Genomic DNA, 23,205 nt, shown 5'->3' with positions numbered 1-23,205 from the left:
GAGAGAGAGAGAGAGAGAGAGAGAGAGAGAGAGAGAGAGATTGTTTTTTTTTTACGATATTGGATGGATAATCTGATCAATCGAGCTTCCTCAGACTCAATTGCAACAAATCAACAAGAGAGAGTGTTTTTCACGATATTGGATGGATGATCTGATCAATCAAACTTCCTCAAACTCAATTGCAACAAATCTGAAATCATCATCATTGGTCCAAAAACGCTCACCAAATCCACCCAGAACTTCATCCTCAACATTGATGGTCTCCCAGTATCCACCTCACCTCACATCCGGAATCTTGGAATCATCCTTGATCAAACCCTCTCCTTCGACAAACACATCACAAAGACAGCCTTCTTCCACCTCAAAAACATTGCCCGTCTCCGTCCATCCCTCTCCTCCACAGCTGCAGAAACCCTCATCCACGCCTTCATCACCTCCCGTCTGGACTACTGCAACAGCCTCCTCTATGGCGCACCCTCAAAAATCATCAATAAACTTCAATACATTCAAAACTCCGCTGCCGGTCTACTCACACACACCTCGATCCGTGACCATATCACCCCGTCCTTTATAAACTCCACTGGCTCCCATCCCCCAGAGAATCCAGTACAAAATCCTCCTCATAACATACAAAGCCCTCCATAACCTGGCCCCATCCTACCTGACCGACCTCCTCCACACTCCCACCTGCACCCTCCGCTCTGCCGCTGCCAATCTCCTATCCCCCCACATCCGGACCAAACTCAGATCCTGGGGGGACAGGGCTTTCTCCATCGCTGCTCCCACCCTATGGAACTCACTACCCCAAATCGTTAGAGACTCCTCCACACTCACCACATTCAAAACATCACTGAAGTCTCACCTGTTCAGTACTGCTTCAACCACTGAAGGTCACCTGCACCTTCTGTCTCCTTTCTCTGTTCATTTATTTATTTACTTATTTATCTATTTATTAATTTCCCTATGTTCTCAAAATCTCTGTAAAGCGTCTTTGAGTATATGAAAAGCGCTATATAAATAAAATGCATTATTATTATTATTATTATTATTAATCTAAGTTGTAGAGGGATAGAGTTACATACGAAGGAAGGCATATTGAAAGGTCGGATGTATTATTGGCAGAGTGCCAATGGGATGATGACCAGGAGGAAAAATGCAGTTGGCCAACAGGATTGTAAACAATTGGTAATGCAAAAATGGAAACCTAAGTGAAATAACCCCGAGGACTCCTTGTCTGGCATGGCGACCCTGTTTATAGAAGAGGAGGATGAGGAGTAAATTGGGAAAGTCGGGAATGGTGTAGAACACCTCCCCCATATGCCCCGAGCCACCTGTCCCCAAGAGCAGGAATTGCCCCACTAAGATCCCATCGGGGGGGGCATCGGCACCCCCACAGGGAAGGGCATCCCCAGAGGAAGATGATACCGATAGCGACCGGGAAACTGAAAAGGAGGACGAAAGGAGGGGAAGGGCTGAGGCAGAAGAGGAAGGAGCAGCAGTAATTGAATTCATCAGTGAGAGAGTGCAACGAAGAGCAAAGGAAACGCGAGGCTGAGAACCAGCAGGAAACTAAAAAGACTAAAAAGATAATGCTACTGAGAGCAATGCCAAATCCATTAGCAGGACAGAATGGGGCGCAGGCTGTGATGCATGTATACACCCCATGGAAGTTGCAGGAAATGATGAAAATTTCTAGGAATGCCCCAGACTGTGTTTGGATTTGTGAATTGTATAAGATCAACATTAACCATGTACGAAACAGTCGCAAGAGATGTGTTCACCCTAACGTCCGCTATCCTGAATCCAACTGAGGGGGTACGATGGAGAACCCTTTGGGAACCATACCAGCCCGACCATCCCTAGACGGATGAGGGGTTTTTCTGGGCTTGGTGAATTTCTGCCGGAGTGGATCCCCAACGTGGCAGTGTACACTAAATTACTGTCACCCTTGCCTCCGCCAAGGCACCGCAGCAATACACTCACCCCAACAAGAAGAAGCGTGCCGCAATCTAAAACAGTGCTAGTCACTGCACCAGACATTGGACGTCCTTTATAAGATTGCCCATTTTCAGCTTTATGTGATCAACCTATTGCAAGCCCCAGCCCTCCCAACACAACTGCCCATTATAATAATAATAATAATAATGCATTTTATTTATATAGCGCTTTTCATATACTCAAAGACGCTTTACAGAGATTTTGAGAACATAGGGAAATGAATAAATAGATAAATAAGTAAATAAATAAATGAACAGAGAAAGGAGACAGAAGGTGGCTGTTGCAGTAGTCCAGACGGGAGGTGATGAAGGCGTGGATGAGGGTTTCTGCAGCTGTGGAGGAGAGGGATGGACGGAGACGGGCAATGTTTTTGAGGTGGAAGAAGGCTGTCTTTGTGATGTGTTTGATGTGTTTGTCGAAGGAGAGGGTTTGATCAAGGATGATTCCAAGATTCCGGATGTGAGGTGAGGTGGATACTGGGAGACCATCAATATTGAGGATGAAGTTTTGGGTGGATTTGGTGAGCGTTTTTGGACCAATGATGATGATTTCAGATTTGTTGCAATTGAGTTTGAGGAAGTTTGATTGAAGCCAAGATTTTATTTCAATGATGCAGTTTGTCAGTGTAGAGTGTGTGGTGGGGGAGATTGACTTGGTGGAGATGAGGAGCTGGTTATCATCGGCGAAGCAGTGGAAGTTGAGACCATGACGGCGGATTAATTGACCAAGGGGGAACAGGTAGAGGATGAAGAGGAGGGGGCCAAGGACTGAGCCTTGGGGGACACCTTGGGGGAGGGGAGCGGTGGGGGATTTACAGTTGTTAATGGAGATGAACTGGTGTCTGTCAGAGAGGTAAGATTTGAACCAGGATAGGGCTGTGCCGGTGATGTTAAGGGAGGTTTCAAGTCGGGTGAGGAGAATGGAGTGATTTAAGGTGTCAAAGGCGGCGCTGAGGTCAAGTAGGATGAGGATGTTGAGGTTGCCAGCGTCGGAGGAGAGGAGAATGTCGTTTGTGATTTTGAGGAGCGCAGTTTCAGTACAGTGGTTTGAGCGGAATCCGGATTGGAAAGTTTCATACAGGTTATTGGTAGAGAGGTGGTATTTGAGTTGGGAAGCTACAGCACGTTCCAAAACTTTGGACAGAAAGGGTAGGTTGGAGATTGGTCTGAAGTTGTTTGGGGTGTCAGGGTTTAGACCAGGTTTTTTCAGAATGGGGGTGACAGCAGCGATTTTGAGGGATGGCGGGACGATGCCAGTGGACAGGGAGGAGTTTATTGTTGCAGTGATAAGTGGAGAGAGAGCAGGAAGGCAGGCCTTGACAAAGCTGGAGGGGATGGGGTCCAGAGAGCAGGTGGCAGTTTTTATTCCTGTGAAGAGGTCAGAGAGACTGTGGAGGTACAAGAGGCACCGAAGCCACTACCAGTTACATAAGGGGACGAGTCCATAATACCAGAAGACTACGTGCTGAAATCTCTCCTCGGAGTACACGAGGTTAACGTATACTGAAAATGCACCTGGTGATCATCTGTCTTAAAGCCTTGCTGATTCCAGGTATGATGGAGGAAAGAAGTGCAGGCCGAACCAACCTAACCACGATCACCACCTGTGCCAAGGAGATGTACTCTAATGTGATGATGATAACCCGGAGGGATTTGGAAAATGGAACGTCAGCCGACTGAAGGCCTGTATTGGACTTTTGAGGCATCTTCACTTTTCGTGACTGTTGAAGGACCATCATCATAAAATGTTACCTTGTTATTGGACTAAATGTAAAATTTGATGATGTATGTCCAAGTGCGGTAGGTTGGATTCTCACAAAACTATGTCTGGTCTCTCCACTACAGAGATGTAAACGTGATCTCAAGTTTCTCGGAGAAGTCCCAAGAGGTAACTTATTTCTCCGAGCTCACTCAGCTATGTACTCCCCACAGTCAGTTGTTGCTACCCACCCATGACCTCAGTACAGGCATTATTCAGCATGACCAGAATGGGACCCCCTAAAGTACCTTATATGTGATAATTGGAGGGAGAAAGCAAAAATAAAGGCGTCTAAACCCACCTTATTTATGAACCCTTTACTGCCCCGCCTGCTATTGGTCTTCCGTTACCAAAGGATAATTCACATTCACAGGACGTATGTTTGGTCGCGGATATCGCCAAACCGTGCAAATTCACACCCAACGATGACCTCAGGTCATATGAGAATAGTTTCCACCAGGAAAAGGAGGGATGCGTATATGTTAATAACCCAGCAACATCACATGCTTGATGTCATTTTGTGATCACAGGACCTGTCAGGTCAAAGACGGCCAAGGGAAATGTAAATGTCACCACTATACCTGTGTTCCTCTTGCTTTGGGAATCCAACTAGTCTGTGGAGTATGCAATAGAACGCATGTGGTGGTAGGAAACTATACGTTCCCTTTTACCCAGATGATGAAAGAAAGAGGTGGCAGAGATGCACTATGGTTCTCTGAGCAGTTTAGGATCTTGATAGAGGGAGGTGAGTTAAACATGTATTCGATATGTCATGGCACTTTGTTTTTAACGTATTCAAACCTTTTCTTTTTCTTTAATGGTACAGCCACTAATGTCCTGAATCCACCATTCCCGAGGTGGCAATAGGAACCCTGATTCCTATGACAATAACCTGTCCCTCCCAGTGGGTGTCTCGTCAAAGGTTGGTGACTAAAGCTGTTTCAGAAGAATTTTGTTCAAAGTGGAAAACATGGGAGCTCTGTGGGATAGGAATGGGCGAGCTTCTTTAGTCTAGGCTTCACTGGAGGTTATTTGGCTGCCAATAATCGCAATTACCTCATTTGTGATCTCACTATCTTGGGTAATGCAACCACGGGGGCCCTCGACATGATTACCCAGGGACTTACTGAACTTAGGCTCTTTACTATGCAGAACAGATATGCCCTAGATTATTTGTTGGCTCTGGAAGGAGGTGTCTGTGCTATCGTAAAAGGTAGTTGTATGATGGGAGTTAGGGATCAGACAGAGAATATTACTAGTTTTATTACAAAGATAAGAGAGTAAATGGATAACATTAAGGAGTCGAATAGTTGGGGTGATTAGGATTTCGGGGGCTGGTCGGACAAGTTGATTAATATAGCATTGTATGTGGGAATTTTAATTGTTTGTATTTTTGTCGGGTTGGCTATTCTGAAATGCGTATTGAGAAGAATGCAGATGGTGTTAGAGAGTATTGGTACTTCAAGAATGTTAGTGGTAAGACAAACTGAATTGTATGATAAGGAGGCTGAGGATGTTGATAGTGTGAAGGAAGAGTTTGAACGACTAGGAAGGTTATTAGATTAGGAGGTAAGAGTGAAGGGGAAGATGAAGTGGTTTTGAGGATGAGCAACATAATAGAATAGGTGTAATAGGATATGTGCCCTTTGGAGGGCTATACCAGAAGAATGATGCATGTGTGGAGTTTTGAAACTAAAAGAGTTAAGGCGATGCAGGCAAGAAGCAGTTCATGTAAGAGATATTGTAGCAGGGCGCAGTTTTTCTGGTGTCAGGGGTCATTGTTTAGAAGTGTTTAGAAGTGTTAATGATGGTCTAGTTTTGAAGGAAAATAACTGCAGATGCTGGTGCAAATCGAAGGTATTTATTCACAAAATGCTGGAGTAACTCAGCAGGTCAGGCAGGAAGGAATGGGTGATGTTTCGGGTCGAGACCCTTCTTCAGAGGGGATGGGAAGATAATAATGCATTACATTTATATAGCGCTTTTCAAACACTCAAAGACGCTTTACAGGGATTTCTAGAACATAGAGAAGTGAATAAATAGATAAATAAGTAAACGAACAGAAAAAGGAGACAGAAGGTGAGGTGACCTTCAGTGGTTGAAGGCAGTGCTGAACAGGTGAGACTTCAGTGATGTTTTGAATGTGGTGAGTGAGGAGGAGTCTCTGATGGTTTGGGGTAGTGAGTTCCATAGGGTGGGAGCAGCGATGGAGAAAGCCCTGTCCCCCCCAGGATCTGAGTTTGGTCCGGATGGGGGGGGACAGGAGATTGGCAGCAGCAGAGCGGAGGGTGCAGGTGGGAGTGTGCCTGTGGAGGAGGTCAGTCAGGTAGGATGGGGCCAGGTTATGGAGGGCTTTGTAGGTCATGAGGAGGATTTTGTACTGGATTCTCTGGGGGATGGGGAGCCAGTGGAGTTTGTAAAGGACGGGGGTGATATGGTCACGGATCGGGGAGTGGGTGAGTAGACGGGCAGCGGAGTTTTGAATGTATTGAAGTTTACTGATGATTTTTGAGGGTGAGCCATAGAGGAGGCTGTTGCAGTAGTCCAGACGGGAGGTGATGAAGGCGTGGATGAGGGTTTCTGCAGCTGTGGAGGAGAGGGATGGACGGAGACGGGCAATGTTTTTGAGGTGGAAGAAGGCTGTCTTTGTGATGTGTTTGATGTGTTTGTCGAAGGAGAGGGTTTGATCAAAGATGATTCCAAGATTCCGGATGTGAGGGGAGGTGGATACTGGGAGACCATCAATATTGAGGATGAAGTTTTGGGTGGATTTGGTGAGCGTTTTTGGACCAATGATGATGATTTCAGATTTGTTGCAGTTGAGTTTGAGGAAATTTGATTGAAGCCAAGATTTTATTTCAGTGATGCAGTTTGTCAGTGTAGAGTGTGTGGTGGTGGAGATTGACTTGGTGGAGATGAGGAGCTGGATATCATCGGCGAAGCAGTGGAAGTTGAGACCATGACGGCGAATTAATTGACCAAGGGGGAACAGGTAGAGGATGCCAGTAGTGGGGTTCCGTTGAAGGTGACAGAAATGTTGGAGGATGATTTGTTGGATACGCTGGCTGATGGATGGAAGGTGAGAACGAGAGGGATTCTGTCTAGTATTGATGTAGTTTCCATTCTGTAGAAATAAACAAGGTTTAGATTTGATTGTACTTAGAAGTTTGGTTGTAGGTAGTTTGTTTTCTATCCACCTGAGGGAATATGAAGGCGTTGTTTTACTCTTGAAGTGTTTAAGGTGATTTATTGTTTTAAGTTTTGATAGTTATCATAGAATGATAAAAGGAGGGAATGAGAATCTATGCTATTAGCTGATATAGTCAATTAGAGATATTATATTTTGTTGTAGTAGAGATGGTTTCTTTTGTTGTTTTAGCTAATATAAAATGAATGCTTATTTTAGTGGAAAGCAGTAAGATGGATGCTTGTGGCAGAAATGTTATCCTTGGGAACAGAATGTGTTTGTCCCTTTACGAATGATAAGGAGTGTACAGAAGAGATGGGCTCTTGTCCTCTCCCACTACTCTGTCTGACTGCGAGTGCTGTGTATTGAAACAGTAAAGCAAGGTCACGCAGCTACGAGATTGCTCGTCTATAGAGATAAGAAAGTTTCTTTCTTAGTAACAACTCCTTATTTGGGTGCGTGTGAAAGTAGGAAAAGTTTTGAATCCACTCTAGGTAAATTGATGCGTTTCTCTAAAAACATGTGACTTATATTAATGGTTTGGTTTCTGAGCATGTGACCTGTATCAATGATTTTGTCTTCTCTGTAACCATGGGAATTGTATTAGATGTGTAATTGGTCCTTGTATTAGATGTGTAATTGGTCCTTGATTTCTTTTTGTCACACCTCTCTTTTTCTGTATAAAAAAGTAAACAATGGTGGAGAAGTTGTTCTTCCCCTCCCCTGAGTTGAGATCTCTTCAGACACTAGTGTTGTGTCTGGAGATCTTCTCGGGAAGAACCCCATGGTGGAATAAATCTGATGTGCTAATCCAGTATCACGTGTGATTATTCAGACTGAAGGGAAATTGGCCTACCGACAGTTACAACGCACAAGGTACACAAAGACTTGAAATTAAAAGTGAAAAGAAAAAAAGGCAAGCGACTGTTGGCTGGCTGCCATGTGTACAGTGCCTTCACCAGAACAAATGAACAAACAAACACAGACTTATCCCCTGGGCAAAGGACTCTAAACTAGAGTGCCCCCCAGACCGGGTCCCCCTTCATTCTCCCACTGTCCCTCACGACGGTCACTTTACGCCGCGTCCCCCATTGTTCTTTTTCATATTTCATATTTCATATATATACAGCCGGAAACAGGCCTTTTCGGCCCTCCAAGTCCGTGCCGCCCAGCGATCCCCGCACATTAACACTATCCTACACCCACTAGGGACAATTGTTACATTTACCCAGCCAATTAACCTACATACCTGCACGTCTTTGGAGTGTGGGAGGAAACCGAAGATCTCGGAGAAAACCCACGCAGGTCACGGGGAGAACGTACAAACTCCTTACAGTGCAGCACCCGTAGTCAGGATCGAACCTGAGTCTCCGGCGCTGCATTCGCTGTAAAGCAGCAACTCTACCGCTGCGCTACCGTTCTTCATGGCGGTCCACCCAGGCCGGGTCCCCTTTGTCTTCCCCTCGCACTCATCGACCGCGAGGCCCCACCGGCACACTCTGTTGTAAAAGGCATGCATGGTTTTCTGCACAAATCAGATTTTGCTTCTGCCCACCTTTAATTATCACCAAATTTGTGTTATTTATTTGTCTAAATCCATGGATTTATGCAATGTTTTTTCTGTAATAAGATTTGAACACTACCTCATAAAGAGTGTTTCTGGCGAATCGATGTGAAAGGTGAGATGAGCAATGGATTAAAAGTATTATATATAAATGCGCAAAATATAAGAAGTAAAGTGGATGAGCTTGAGGCTCAGTTAGAGATTGGTAGTGGAAACGGGTCTCTTTCATGATGGTAGGGGTGACTGATGGGGTAGCGATGCAGGTCCAGTGTTGGTTCCCAAATATTAATGTTAAATATCATAATGTAAGCAAGGGAACTGAATATTTCTAATTTTGCCATGAATAAAACAAACATGGGTGAGACTATGAAGAGGGTGGGAAAGATCATTCAAGTTGCATTAAACCAGTTAAGCAAGTGGGCAAATAAATGCATGACAGTGTAAGGGGTTTCTGCGCCGAGCTTTCGCCCGACCTAAGGTCCCCGTGCCTTGCTCTGATCCCTTGACCAGGCCGCGCACACTGGTTCCCCGTGAGTGGTTCGACCCACTCACCCCCTACGGTTCTAGACACTGGACTTAGATGCAGGAGCGTTGATAGTGCAGAAAAACTCAACCAGACCAGATTTGAAGACCAGGGTTTAAATGGAAAAGGCTTTTATTGAGCGCTTGGGACTATTGTACATGAATGCTCTTCACAGTTCTATAAGACATATCTATAAGACACATACTGAATTACATGAATACTTTTGACTATGAATCATAAAACGCACAGTTCTACAAGACATATACATGAATACCTTTTACTCTGAATTCTAAAACGTACAGTTCTACAAGACATATACACGACTGTAAGATGGGAAACATACGACACATCGCAAAATTGACCAACACATATACATTTACACACCCACGTTTATTCAAACCACCCTCCCCTCTACACTAAACTATGTCCAGGATGTGCAGGATCGGAGTACATGCTCACCATGGGGCTATTACTGGGGTTACTGGCTGTTCGTGCTGCTTCTCCGCTGCTTTCCGTGAGGGTCGTGCTTGTCCCCTGAGTTTCTTCCTTCCGTTTCTTGCGTTCCTTGCAGGTTTTCTTGCAGTATTTCTTCTCGAGTTGCGTGCCGGTTCCTCTCTCTTGCACTTCGCTTCTTCTTGCCTGTCTTTTCTTCCTCCTGCATCCGTTTGACTTCTAGTTTAAAACCCAAAAGTCGTGGCCAGTTATACTATTCTGACTCGTCCTATCTCCCGCCAGATCTTGGGATCTCTTTGTTTAAAAGATATGTATTGAGTTTTCTCTCTGATCTGCGCTTATGTCCGGGGGTACCGGGGATGGCCAGACGGTGTTAATTGGTATTTCGTTGCGAGGTGATGGGTTTAACTGGTTTCCCATCACCTACCAGGTAGTTTTCTATGGGCTATTGTGCCCCCTTAATGAGATTAACTGTGTAGGTCGGCTTGGGGCATTGTGAGTATGCTGATGTCAGCGCCTCAGTGTCTGGACTTCGACCTGGTTTCGCAGGTTTCTGCATGGCCAATACCCATCCATTGTTCTGGCCGTGGCTTTGCAGAAACCTAGAGACTGGGCTGTAAGGTTTTTACTTTTGTGGCTGGTCACGAGGTCCTGCAGCCATCTTAGGACCCACAGATTGTGACATCCCTTGGTAAACTGACCGCAGCCTTTCTCCGCTATCGGCCCCAGTCTCCCGTTTAAAATGTCCAAACTGCAGCTCTTTGGTTTGGTGTTATGTTGTTGTTGTGTTATGTTTATATACAGCCGGAAACAGGCCTTTTCGGCCCTCCAAGTCCGTGCCGCCCAGTGATCCCCGCACATTAACACTATCCTACACCCACTAGGGACAATTTTCACATTTACCCAGCCAATTAACCTACATACCTGTACGTCTTTGGAGTGTGGGAGGAAACCGAAGATCTCGGAGAAAACCCACGCAGGTCACGGGGAGAACGTACAAACTCCTTACAGTGCAGCACCCGTAGTCAGGATCGAACCCGAGTCTCCGGCGCTGCATTCGCTGTAAAGCAGCAACTCTACCGCTGCGCTACCGTGCCGCTATTTTTTACCGTGTTGCTTTCAGAATGAGGGAAAACTTCTCAAATCTTACAACAGGTGCAGAATAACATAAATACAAAGTTATCCATCAATAGAAAAAAAACAGAAGAGTAATAGGAAAATGTTAATATTGTGAAACAACGTACAAAGGGATCAGGTTATTCTTCAAAAAATAAGTGCTGGAGTAACTCAGCAGGTCATGAAGCTTTTCTGGATAGGTGACATTTTGTGTTGGGACCCTTCATCAAACTATGGTGGGGAGAGGGGGAGAAAGCTCGAAGAGACGAGGGGTAGAACACAGCCTGGTGAGTGATAGGTGTCTACATGCGAGGAAGATTTTGATAGGCAGATTTTTTTTGTTTAGTTTAGAGATACAGCGCAGAAACAAACCCCTCAGTGCACCGACCAGTGAATCTTCATATTAACACTATCGTACACACACTAGGACAATTTACATTTATATACCAAGCCAATTAACCTTCAAACGTTTACGTCTTTGGGGTGTGGGAGGAAACCAGAGATTGGAGAAAATCCACACAGGTCTCAGGGTGAACGTACGAACTCCATACCGACAGCACTCCACCAATGTGCCACCCACGGTTGGACAAAGGCCAGGGATGAAAAGGCAAAATGTGTGAGACAAGGGTAGAAGATGTGCAAATTGTGAAGACAGAGAAAGGTCTGTAGGCAGAATGAGTGAGAATCCAGGTGGGGTGGTTATGTAGGTTTTACTTAACAGTGGAGAGTTCAAAGTTCGTACTTAGGTTGTAAACTACCCAAACAGAATACGAGGTGCTGTTCCTCCAGTTTGTGTGTGGCCTCGCTCAGACAATGGAGGACCATCAGGACAGTCAATATGGGAATTGGAAGGAGAATTAAAATGGTTGGAAACCCAGAGATCCTCCGGTCTTGGCTGATTGAGTGCAAGTGCTCAGTGAAAAGTCACTAAGTCTACGCTTGGACACATGGATGTAAAGGAGGTCACATTGGGAACACTGAATACAGTAAATGAGGTGCATGTGAACCTGTCTCATACCTTTTGTCTTTTCATCCCAGGCCTTTCTCCAAACATGTACTTATCAATACACACCCCCCCCCCCCTCTCCTCACCTGTATCCACCTATCACTTGCCAGCCTTTGTCCTGCTCCTAGCTCCCTCCTCTTCCCCATCACCACCACAATCAATCCAAAGGGGGCCACGACTCCAAATGTTCTGCCTGACCCGCTGAGTTATTCCAGCACTTTGTGTGTTTTTTTGTAAACTAGCATCTGCAGATCCTTGTATCTCCTCTGGGTATTCTTATATGTTTACTTTCACAAGTGCAACAAACAGTTAAGACAATGGCATACTAGCTTTCACAGCAAGAGGTTTGAGTGCAGGAGTAAGGATGGCTTACTAAAGTAGGGAGGGTAGGGCCTTGCTGAGACCACACCAGGATCAGTCTCTATCAGAGGCGAACATCAGAAGATCCTTCAGGAGGGTGAATCCTTGGAAAGCGTCTGGACCCGATGGTATACCTGGTTGAGTTATTAAAACCTATGCAGATAGGCTGGAGTTTTTGCGAACATCTTCAATCTCTGATTACTGAGGTCTAAGGTTCCTACCTGCTTTAAAAGGTCATCAATAATGCTAGTGCCCAAGAAGAGTAAGGTTATATGCCTCAATGACTATCGACTGAGAGGTAAAAGCATTGCCTTTAAAAAAAGTTGATTCCTACACAAAATGACAATCTTGAATTATCCACAGAATCAGCATGTTCATATCAAAGCTAGCCAGATCTTCCAGTACAACATTGTAGACTTTGAAGACACCTGTCTGGACACCAGACAGACCAGGAGTAACTTGGGCTGTTTATATGAGGATTTTATTTGTATGTCTAGTCTGGATCTCTGCCAGGCACCATTCACAGCAGATATTTGTGCCCACAGCCAACCTGCCTAAAGCTTTGCCAATAGCCAGGGAATAAGCAACAGCAGAATTATGAGGACACATCTCACCCTGTACTATTCCTCATGCAACCCCTAACAGATTGCTAAAAACCACAGTCCAGTGCAAGGACACAAGCAATCTAACCAACCAACCCACCCACCCTCACCCCTTTCACCACAACACCACCCATCAACCCCCACAACATTAATCCTCCAAACTAAGACCAGAAAACTAATTGGGAATTTGTACATTTAAATTAACACACTCCTGCTTTTTAAAAAAGTACATATTAATTATGTGCACATTTGCTACAAAAGTATTTAAATTATCAAGAGATAAAGTTCAAATGTTTGTACTTTAGTTATCCAAGGCAATATACCTATTATCAAGATTCAAGATAGCTTTATTTGTCATCCAAAAAAATGAATTTTTTGGACGAAATTCAGTCACCCACAGTCCAACAATAAAAGCATTAAAATAGGCAAATTACACCACCCCAAAAACACACCAAAAAAAAACAAAACATCCATCACAGTGAGTCTCCTCCAGTCCTCTCCTCACTGTGATGAAAGGCCACAATGTCTTTTCCCTTCCCCTGCCGTCTTCTCCCGCGGTCAGGTTGTTGTGGTTGCAGGCCGCACCGGACGGTGATTCAATAATACTTTCAGTGAAGTGTCTAAAGTTTTGATAATTTGAATTAATGAAATCATAGCAGGCAACAGTGTAAAGTAAATCATTTTAGACTTTATTAATTCCAATTCAAAGTACAAGTTTGTTTGATTATGTTGGCAAGATTCACAAACCATTTTGAATAAAGTTAATATCTATCAAAACAAAAATTCCTTTCTGCAAGTTATTTTCAAATTTTGTCACAAAACCTGGATCTCTTAAGACAATTGGTTTTAAATATTAAAGTCTTATTCTTTAAATTACACAGATCACACACTAGTCATTATATATTCCTCCTTAACCTCTCCAAGATTAGTTGCCATTTTTGAAGGGCCAGTTGTTGACAGTGTTTCAATCTATATCTACAGGTCATTTCAAATCCCATCACATATTTACTGGCTCACTTGCCCCAAGTGGAATGCTTCATAAAGGCACAGTTTCATTTGTTGGGAATGGATGCCAGGGAATGACAAAAGAGAAGAATATCAAATACTGTACACCTCAGCAATTCCATAGCCTCTTCATCAGGACCACTGAGCAGCATCTTAAGTTAGGCAGAAATTATTGGCCCTGACCAAACAAGCAGAACATTTTATACAGTACTATACCATCAAAAACCTCAGACCTATTATTCAATATATTAATCTGAACCAAATTCGAAACATTTCCAATGATCACGATTTCCAGAAAGTTTAAACACTGAAATTTGAATTTGATTTGCTGGCAAACAGATCAAAAACTGGTCATTAAATGCACACATTTTTCACATTAAACATTTTTCTCTTTCTCTTTTCACCATTTTTAGAGATACATCACGGAAACAGGCACTACAGCCGACGAATTGCAGGCCAGAAATGTCAGAAAGAGCCTGTTGGCAATGATTATTAATATCAGTGTGGTGCCAGACACTACTGTTTCCACCTGTTCTTAAAAGATTAAGGCGTGTCAATTAGACAACCACTAGCCACTTTTGTCATTGTATATTCATGGTTTCACCACCAGTTTTGACAAGTTTTGTTTTCAAATGGAAGCATGACCTATGTCATTCTCAAATGCAAGTTGCTTACCAGCTTACCACTTCTTGGTTGAAATAGCCAGCTTTGAAATGAAGCAAAGAGCCCCACCAAATTCCTTGCTCCTCCTACTGGAACTAGATAACCTGGAAATGGCACTAGCGCCAATCATCTCATGTTTAAAGTCAGGTCGAAACCGTGATTTATTTCAATTCAGGAACAAAGGTGCAGTCTATTTCACAGCAGATTGGCAAACCTGTCTTGCCACATTTCCAGTGGAGAGGCAAACTCTCAGAAATGTGAGAACTGCTGTTCATCAACTGCCAAGAGCACCTCAAAAGCAAATCTTGGTTTAGAGCAAGAGAGGAGGAAGGTGAACATTTGAACGAGTATTTGATGGGGGGAAAAAAAAGCTGCAACTTTGTTGGAGCTGATCACAGAAGTGGCTTAATCAAATGTCTGCCTCTCCTGTTTTCATGGTAGCACTGTTTAGTTTTGCTTTTTGGTTTTAAGCATGCATGCTTAAACGATCCCTTTTCTAAACAGTGACAGAGAAATCACAATTTCTCAAACTGCAATTTATTTTTGTTACAAACGATATACCTAAGTCGCGAGTGCTATCCATTGTCGGCAGCTGAATCCCATTTAACCGCTCTCTAAAGCCTCCGTTTACACAATTGCTTCCGTTTACACAATTGTGACCCAAGGCAGGGAGGGGGAATTTCGCTTTCCTTTTTAAAAAATAAATCATTACCAAATTGCTGTCAAAACTGGGTGCCGATTGGCAACTTGTTTGGGGCAGTTACAAGAATAATAATAATTTTATTTAAATACATTATTCTACGTTTTTAAGTACCTTTACTCTGCGGAAGTGGCGGCGCCTAACGGCTGCCGCTCGCTAGCAGTCGGTTCGTCTTTTTTCCTTCTTTTTTTTGTGTGTCGGTGTTGGGATGGTTTTTGTATTTTTTTGGTTGTGGGTGGTGTGGGGGAAACTTTTCTCTTTTAGGTCTCTTCCTCACGGCGTGGGGTGCTGGACTTTACATCGCTGGTGCGGCTCGGCTGCGGGGACTTCCATCCCCTTGCGGGGACTGTGGGGGTCGGTCGGGGACGAGCTGTCATTCCGTGGGGAAGAGAGTGGAAGTTTTGTTGCCTCCATCACAGTGAGGGGGTGTTTGGAGTCACTGTGATGGACGTTTGTGTTGGGGTTATGTGTCTTGTGTTCTTTTTTGTATGACTGCTATGTAATTTCGTTAAATGAAGCTCTGTTATACAAATAAAGCTCTGTTATACTGTTATACTTATCCAGACAAAGCTGAATAGCCGAAGAAGAGTTCTCACCATTACGCCAAGCAGATTCAAAAGGGTTCACTCCCAACGCACGCCCAAGTACCTACACTTCTAAATGCACACAGGAAGGTTTAGAGCGTCATTTAATTGTTTAAAGTTGTAAAAACCTTCTTGGCACAGATGAGGGTTCGGTTGTGGACGGTGTCCCACATCTGCAGCAAGCCCTCGGGGCTGAGCTTGTGGATGAGCAGCAGGTTCTTGTAGAAGCAAGGATCGTTGTTCATCGGGCTGACCCGCCGCTTGACGATGCCAAACGTCCTGAAGGCATAGTGTAGCTGCGGCATGACGCCCACCTTCTGCAGGCACATGCCCAGGTAAACGTCGTCGATGGGGTAGAGCTGGATGTCCTCGGAGGCCGCCACCAGCTGCCTGGCCAGGGGGGCGGCCATGAGGAAACCGCCGCCGCCGGCATATGGCGGGTAGTGCTTGTCGTGCAGCTGCTTGGGGATGAAGTACTTGCTCTGGAGGTCACTGATGGGCAGAGCCATGTTGATGACGTTGCCCACAAAGAGGTTGTCGCGGTGGGGGCCTTCGTTCTGAGAGGCCAGGAACTCCATCAGGTTCTCGGTGTTGACGAAGACGTCGTCGTCACCCTTGAAGATGAAGCTGGTGCCGCGGCAGTAGAGGTCGAACCACTTGAGGAAATTCACCTCCTTCAGGGTCAGGTTGAAGAAGGTGTCCGTGAAGTCCCACTGCAGGATGTCGCCGTACAGCCGGTCCTCGTATTCCAGAAGCTTCTGCAGGTTGCGCTGGTCCTTGTCGGCGGGCGGCGTGCGGCGTGCGGCGTGCCCAGCAAGAAGAGCGTCTGTCCGCACGGCGAGGCCGCCGAAGCTGCTCTCCCGGCCCCACGTGTGGCGGACGGCGGCCCTCCCTCCGGTCGTGCTGCTCGATCACCGACTTGACGACGATGAGGAGGTGAGTGGGCGCCGCGCATTTCTCGGGGTGGTTGAGCAGCATGGGGAAATAGCGGCAATGGCGGTACAGCACGTACTGTTGGAAGCGGGAATCGAGCGCCGAGAACCACTCCAGGCCTCGCACCGTCTCGTTCTGGCTGCAGTTGGTCACGGTCACCCCCCAGGCCCGCGGGCCGCTGCTGACATTAGCCGGGGTCCCGGTCCCAGCCCCGCCTCTGCCTCTGCCTCGGCCTCGGCGGCGCTACCGTTGGTCCGTGGGGGCGAGTTGCCCTCGGCATCTTGCCAGGCCAGGGTTAACTTGGCGCCCAAGTTGAGCTTATGGACTAAGGCCACGGTGGCGAAGAGCAGCGACAAGCTCAACAGCGTCTTCAGCAGCTTCCTTTTGCGGAACAAGTACTCCATGGGCCGGGCGGTGGAAACCCCAACTCCCGGCCTACCTGAGGCAGGATGAGGGGGCTTCAGAGCGGCTGGGGCGCCGACAGACAGTGCCTTTGTTGTGCCGAGTTGGAGTACATGGCCCTTCCCGCGGCTGGAAGAGGCAGCGGAGGGAGACGGGTCCTGGCTGGGCGAGCCTGCCTGCCTGCCGGCGGGGAGGGCAGAGGGCGAGAGGGCGGGCGGGCGGGCTGGGTAGCGGGAGTCAGTTTTCTTACCCGGGTCCTGTGCACAAGAATCACTCGATTTGGCTCCTCGCGATTTCCTGCTCCTCCCACTTGTTTCTCGAGTCTCTGGTCCAGGTATCACTCGCTCAAACCGCTGACGACAAGCAAGGAGTCTGAGACCGCTGAACTCAGCGGGGTGCACCGTCCCTTCTTCCGTATACTCCCGTCAGCCGGCCGGAGTGGCGATCCCGGACGAGCCCCCAAGCTTGTGAGATGCAAATGTGAGTGCTCACAATCACGATGCTCGAGACAATCTAGAGAAACAAGTATAGTTTATTTCCAAGTCTGCAGAGTTGGGTGCCTCCCCTCTGACACACCTCTTCTTTTTATTCACATCAATTTACAATTGTCATACCTTTAATTCCTCCCCTTTGGGCTCCTTCCAATCGGAGCACTGAGGTGCACAATCTACCGTCACCGCCCCTGTTGCCTCCCACATCATACATCGCATATGCATTTAAATGAGACATCTTGTCATGCTGGCCGTTTTTGTAATATTCATTTATCTTATTAGGCAGGCGCAGTACAGAGTAGTTCATGCCCTCTCTCCTAGTTCTCTGGTTATCTTACCCGTATCCTTGGAATGTCACCATTTGTTCTTGCGGTTCTTATCTAACCGAGCACAGTCGGGTCAGCTATTTCTCATGGTCCTTAGTTTAAATCAATTATCCCTTTTTACCTCTCTCTCACAATCCACCCTTTTTCTTATGCCACGCTACTTTGATTTATACTATTTCCTCCTTTTCTAGTGCTAGCAGCAGAGTCTTTGCCTCTCTATATTCCTCCTGCTGGTCATACTGTATTCTACAGGCCATCATGGCGATGTCGTTCTTTGTCAGGGCTGTCTCTATCAATCGCTGAGACAACCCCCGTATGCAGGGAATGATACAACATCCGAATAGACACATCAACCCCATCACAACTACCACTGATGTTAGGGCTGATGTAAAGATGTGCTTCCATTTCCCAAACCAGGAGTCTAGAAACCCGGTCCAGGAGGTGTCTACTCCAGAGTTCTCGGCCAATTCGATAGACAGGGAGGTGAGACTTGCTAGGACCCTTGACACGGACCCATCAGGAGCAGTGTTGTTGGGGATGAAGGTGCAACATTGTTCCCCAAACATTACACACACCCCCCCCTTTCTCAGCCAGTAGCATGTCCAAGGCCATGCGATTTTGCCAGGCCATTAGGCTGGTAGCTGTCAGTTGTTCCGCTAATCCTTCAACCACATCTCGAGTGTAATTTATAAAGCATTGTTGATTGTAGTATAGGTAGTTGATCCAGTCCACATTTTTATTAATTGTGGACCAGCAGAAGAGTATGGACTCAAAGCCTGCAGCTATCTGGTTTTTGGCTTTGAATTCATCGGGTACCCCTCTTGGCACCCCTATTGCATTGATATAGATATAGATGTGTGTGTCAAATGATCCTCTCACCTCTCTCCTTTGTCGTCGGCCTCCTTCATTTAGTTCGACCGCATGTTCTACTGCTATGGTGAAGGGCATCATTAGTTGTGTAAGGGTACAGGTTCCTGTCCATGACCCTGGTAGCCGGGGCCACAGGGTATCCTCTCCGCACCACCACCAGACATCGGCTCTACTGACTATCTGCTTTCTCAGCCAGGAGCTACTGAACAGTGACCCCTGTTCCTCAGCTATTATGTTATACGTCTGGTTGCAGTTTAGCACCTCCCCCATTTCCTGTCCATCTGGGTTATATCTTGTATAGCACTCAAATCCCTCCTCCCCGAGGGGAATGGTGAATGGGGGAGGTCGAGGGTCTTTCCTTTGGCTCTTCGTGTTGTTGTTGCTAGCCGGGAATAGGTAATGGTAGCTCTGGCAGGTCTCATTCTTTGGTAGTATGGGATTCGTGAATAGTTGTAGTATACATGACATAGCCCCAGGTGTCCTATTCCAATTCAGGGGAAATGGTACTGGGACCAGCTGAGGCTTAGCTCCGGCGCAGGCATAGCAATTGGTTTGTTGCATACTTCTGGCCGTGTCCAGGTAAGCCAGGTGTTGGTTCCCTTTTCCCCTGTTGGTATTCCCTCCTCATATAATTGCATTAATTCTATCTCTCCTGTTACTATCATTATCTTCAAATCCTTAGGCTCATATTCCGTGGTGACATTGCTGACTACCGGTGGTGCTGGGGTAAGCCAGGGATCCCTACTCTGACTGTCTTCTATCTGGAACATTCCCCCCTTATCCTCATATTTTACCATATATCCGTCCCGTTCTACCTCTATTTCAAACCTCAGGCATGCGTCTTTCCCTGTTCTATCTGCACATATCCAATACCTACCACTTTCCTTTATTTGAACCCTCTGTATGCTTACATATACACGTCCTGGCAATCCCTTGTTTGGGTTTTGATATACTCTCCACCTATCAGTTTCATAGGTGGGCTTATGCCACCCTTCTCTGGATGAAGTGAATACCTCGCGCCAATTTTTACAGGGATGGGTGCATACATACATTCTATAACCACACCACCATTTTCCTTTATATACATCAAATGGGATGGTGGTGGCCCTTCTATTCTGTGGTATAGTGATTTTTATACATGCTACATTACTCACAAGCTGGGTAACCACCCAGCACCCGATCCACCAGCACGAAGTCTTCATTTTCCGTGCGGGGTCTTGGTGAATACCAAAGTCAATGGCTCCTTTCCTCCACGTACCGTCCACGGGCTGATATTGTCTGATGGGGCCTCCATGGGACCCTTAAATCGACTTGCGTGTGTTCACCCTTTTTCTTTTGTTCGTACTGCTGTCTCGGTGGTTAATAACACAAGGTAGGGTCCAGTCCACCTGGGTTGCAACTTTTCTTCCTTCCACGTTTTTATTAGTACCCAGTCTCCAGCCTTGACTGAGTGAATCGGAAAATCCAGTGGCGGGCTCTGGGCCAGTAATCCTTTAGTTTTTAGTTCTGCAAGAGATTGGGATACTGCCAGTAAATAGTTCCTTAGGAACACGTCGTTCCCTGGTATTGTTGGGACCCCTTCTATCTCTCCTAAGTACGGGAGCCCGAATAACATTTCATATGGTGATACCCCTATGTCTTTCCGAGGTGCCGTTCGGATTCTTAACAAGGCTATCGGAAGGCACTTAGTCCAGAGGAGTCTCGTTTCCTCTATTAACTTGGTGATTTGGGTCTTCAAGGTGCCATTCATTCTTTCCACCTTTCCGGAACTCCGGGGATGCCATGGTGTATGCAATTTCCATTCAATCCCTAATGCTTCACATATCATTTTATGTGTTTTGGAGGCAAAATGGGTCCGAGTCTATTGTTTCCACAATCCCATATCTGGGTATAATTTGCTCCAATAATACCTTGGCTACCGACTGTGAGGTGGCAGTTGCTATAGGGAATGCCTCTACCCATCTAGTGAAATGGTCCACTACCACTAACAGGTATTTCCATCTCTGTATTCGGGGCAACTCGGTGAAGTCTATCTGTATTCTTTGGAAGGGCCTTATTGCCAATGGTTGTCCTCCTCCTGGGACTGCTCTCATGATTTTTTTGTTGATTTGCTGGCATATTACACAACCGCCTATGACTTGTTTGGCCATGGTATACATCCCACGGCAAGCGGAGGTCCTGAGGAGGGTATCACAGAGGGCTTGGGTTCCCCAATGGCTTTGCCCGTGCAGTCTCCCTAATAACTCCCTTATAATTTCTTTGTTCAATAGCTGCTTTCCATCCGGTGTCCACCATTTCCCATTTGGGGTACGCCAGGCTCCCATTTCTCTCATGTGTTCCTGTTCTTTTTCACCAAAGATAGGTATCTTTTCCTCTGGTTCCCTTAAAGGTATCAGTGAGATCATTTCTACCGTCTGATCTGTGGCCGCTCTCTTTGCCACCTCATCCGCTGCCCTATTTCCTCGACCTTCCAGGGTGTTACCCTTCTATGGCTACCCATTCTGGTTTCTGCAAGGCCTCCAGTGTCTGTCCTATCAATTGCTCATGCGCTAATTCTTTCCCCCCCGAGCTGTTATCATTCCTCGCTCTTTCCAGATCTTCCCAAAGGTGTGTACTACCCCAAAGGCGTATTTTGAGTCGGTATACACTGTTCCTTCCTTTCCCTCCAATAGTTCCTAAGCTCTCATTAATGCGTATAATTCACACGATTGGGCTGACCAACCACCAGGCAGCCTGCCGCTTTCAATTTCCTCCATAGTTTCCCCATTTACTATACCATATCCACTATGTCTTTTTCCATCTATACATCTGGAGGACCCTTCTATAAACCATCGGCCTCCCTCGGCCAGAGGCTGTTCCTCCAGGTCTTTCTGACGGGTAGGATCGGAGTATTGTATGGGGACATACATGGTTCCAATACCCCGTCCTTCAATAAATTGGTTGTAAGCCTTTTCGTCCCTCGGTCGAAATGGGGTACTGTCTTACTCGTACTATGTCTGCACCGTCCTTTAATGCTATCTGTAGAGGGGGTATTTGCAAACCTCCTCCGTTTCCTTCCTTGGCCCATACTTGGTCATTAATTCTTTGCTCGTCCTCCTTCCTTAGAGTATACAACTGGACCACTACCCTTCCCTCTACCGGTGCTGTGCCTATTCCCAATTGTATTTGTAAATCTCTGCCCATTAAATTTACGCCAGCCTGGGGTACTAAGATCAGGTCCTCTACCCCCTCCCGGTTTCCATACCTTACATTCACTCCTCCTATCTCGGGAGCTACCATCACAGTTCCCCCTACCCCGGTGATTTTTACTCTCCCTTGCCCTGCCTCCGTACCTGTTGGTACTTTGGTCACACTTGATCGCTCCCCTCCTGAATCTACCATGAACACCGTATCTTCTCCTTGGGGTCCTATTTTTAAATTTACCAGGGGCTCCCTTCTATTGTCCCTCGACCCCAAGGACAGGAACCCCTGACCCCCCTATTCATTTTCCATCATACTGTACGTGCGGGACTCCGCTACAAGCGCAGGGCACTCCCTTTTGAAGTGTCCTTCCTTATTACAAAAATAACATCTTGAAGGCCCTGTCTTCCAACCTTGTCCCGTACCCATGTTTCCCCGGCCCCTGCCGTATCCTTCACCATCTCCTGTTGTGGTTCTATCTGTATACTTTCCTACCTCATTCTTCTCTGGGCGTACCCCTGGCTTTCCTTTCTTTTTCTTTCCATATCTTTTTCCATCTCCCTTATCTCCATCTCTAAGCACTTTATGGATGTCTCTATTTCCCTTCTACACTCCCTTGTTCTTTCCCCATCACTTTCTAATTCTGCTTCATTCTCATAGTTTTGCGCTCTCTGATGCCTGCTGATTACTCGCCTGTGTTTCTGTGTTGCTGTCTCCCTCATACTCCTCATTTGCTGCCTGAAGGGGCCCATAAATCTTTCTGTCCCTGAGGTCCTGCACCCTTTTGATGTCTGCTTCTAGTTCCCGTGCTTCTTGCTTCATCCTTTCCTTTTCTCGCTGCCCCCTTCTCTGTCTATATTCCTTTATGTCTTGCTCATCGTTCCAAGTTGTGACTTCTTCCTCTATCTCCACTATTCCCTTTTACCAAAGGGCACTGCTTTGTTCCGTCCTGGCCGGAATAGGGAGGGGGATACCCAGGATCCCATAGGCTGGGGTACAGAGTTGATTTTTTTCTCCTGAAGCTCCTGACTTTCATGCTGTTTTGGGGGTCTTTCACCCTTGTTTGGGGGGTATTCTTTTCCTGGTATGCTTTCCTCAGCCTTTCTCCTTCTATTCTAAACAATTTAAGTACGTCTAGTTCTTTTTCCCCTTTTTTTTAAACTCGGGTTTCTGATTTATCCTTAGACTTATAGTTCTTAATTAACACTCCCATTTCATCACACATATTTATATCAAAATATAAATATATCAACATTTATATCAAAATTTATATCATATTTATATCATTCCATGGGCCATTTCATAACCAATTGTTTCGTCCTTTTTTTTCCATTTCTCAGAGTGTTTTTTTTTAATATCCTCTTTGGATACGGGGAATTTCCTACTTAGTAGTTCAACTGCAGTTATTTTATTCATTGTATTCGTCTTATGTTAGTGCACTTAGTCAGTCAGTTTAATGCAGTCCTTGTTCTCACTCCGTTCCG

General features: G+C 46.0%; 1 pseudogene across 1 annotated transcript in view; it reads right to left on the bottom strand.

Annotated features, from left to right (window-relative positions):
• The window catches only part of LOC144598668 (UDP-GlcNAc:betaGal beta-1,3-N-acetylglucosaminyltransferase 7-like), a 45,116-nt pseudogene extending 27,711 nt beyond the window's left edge, over positions 1-17,405 (bottom strand). Inside the window, exon 1 of the transcript XR_013547887.1 lies at positions 15,648-17,405. The product of XR_013547887.1 is annotated as a UDP-GlcNAc:betaGal beta-1,3-N-acetylglucosaminyltransferase 7-like (transcript). The remainder of the gene's footprint in view (positions 1-15,647) is intronic.
• Positions 17,406-23,205: the final 5,800 nt, after the last annotated feature.

Source organism: Rhinoraja longicauda, chromosome 12 (genome assembly GCF_053455715.1).
Source record: "Rhinoraja longicauda isolate Sanriku21f chromosome 12, sRhiLon1.1, whole genome shotgun sequence".
In the NCBI taxonomy this organism is placed as follows: domain Eukaryota; kingdom Metazoa; phylum Chordata; class Chondrichthyes; order Rajiformes; family Arhynchobatidae; genus Rhinoraja; species Rhinoraja longicauda.
Note: the sequence above shows the minus strand (reverse complement) of the source record. Positions and strands in the feature narration are given on the sequence as shown.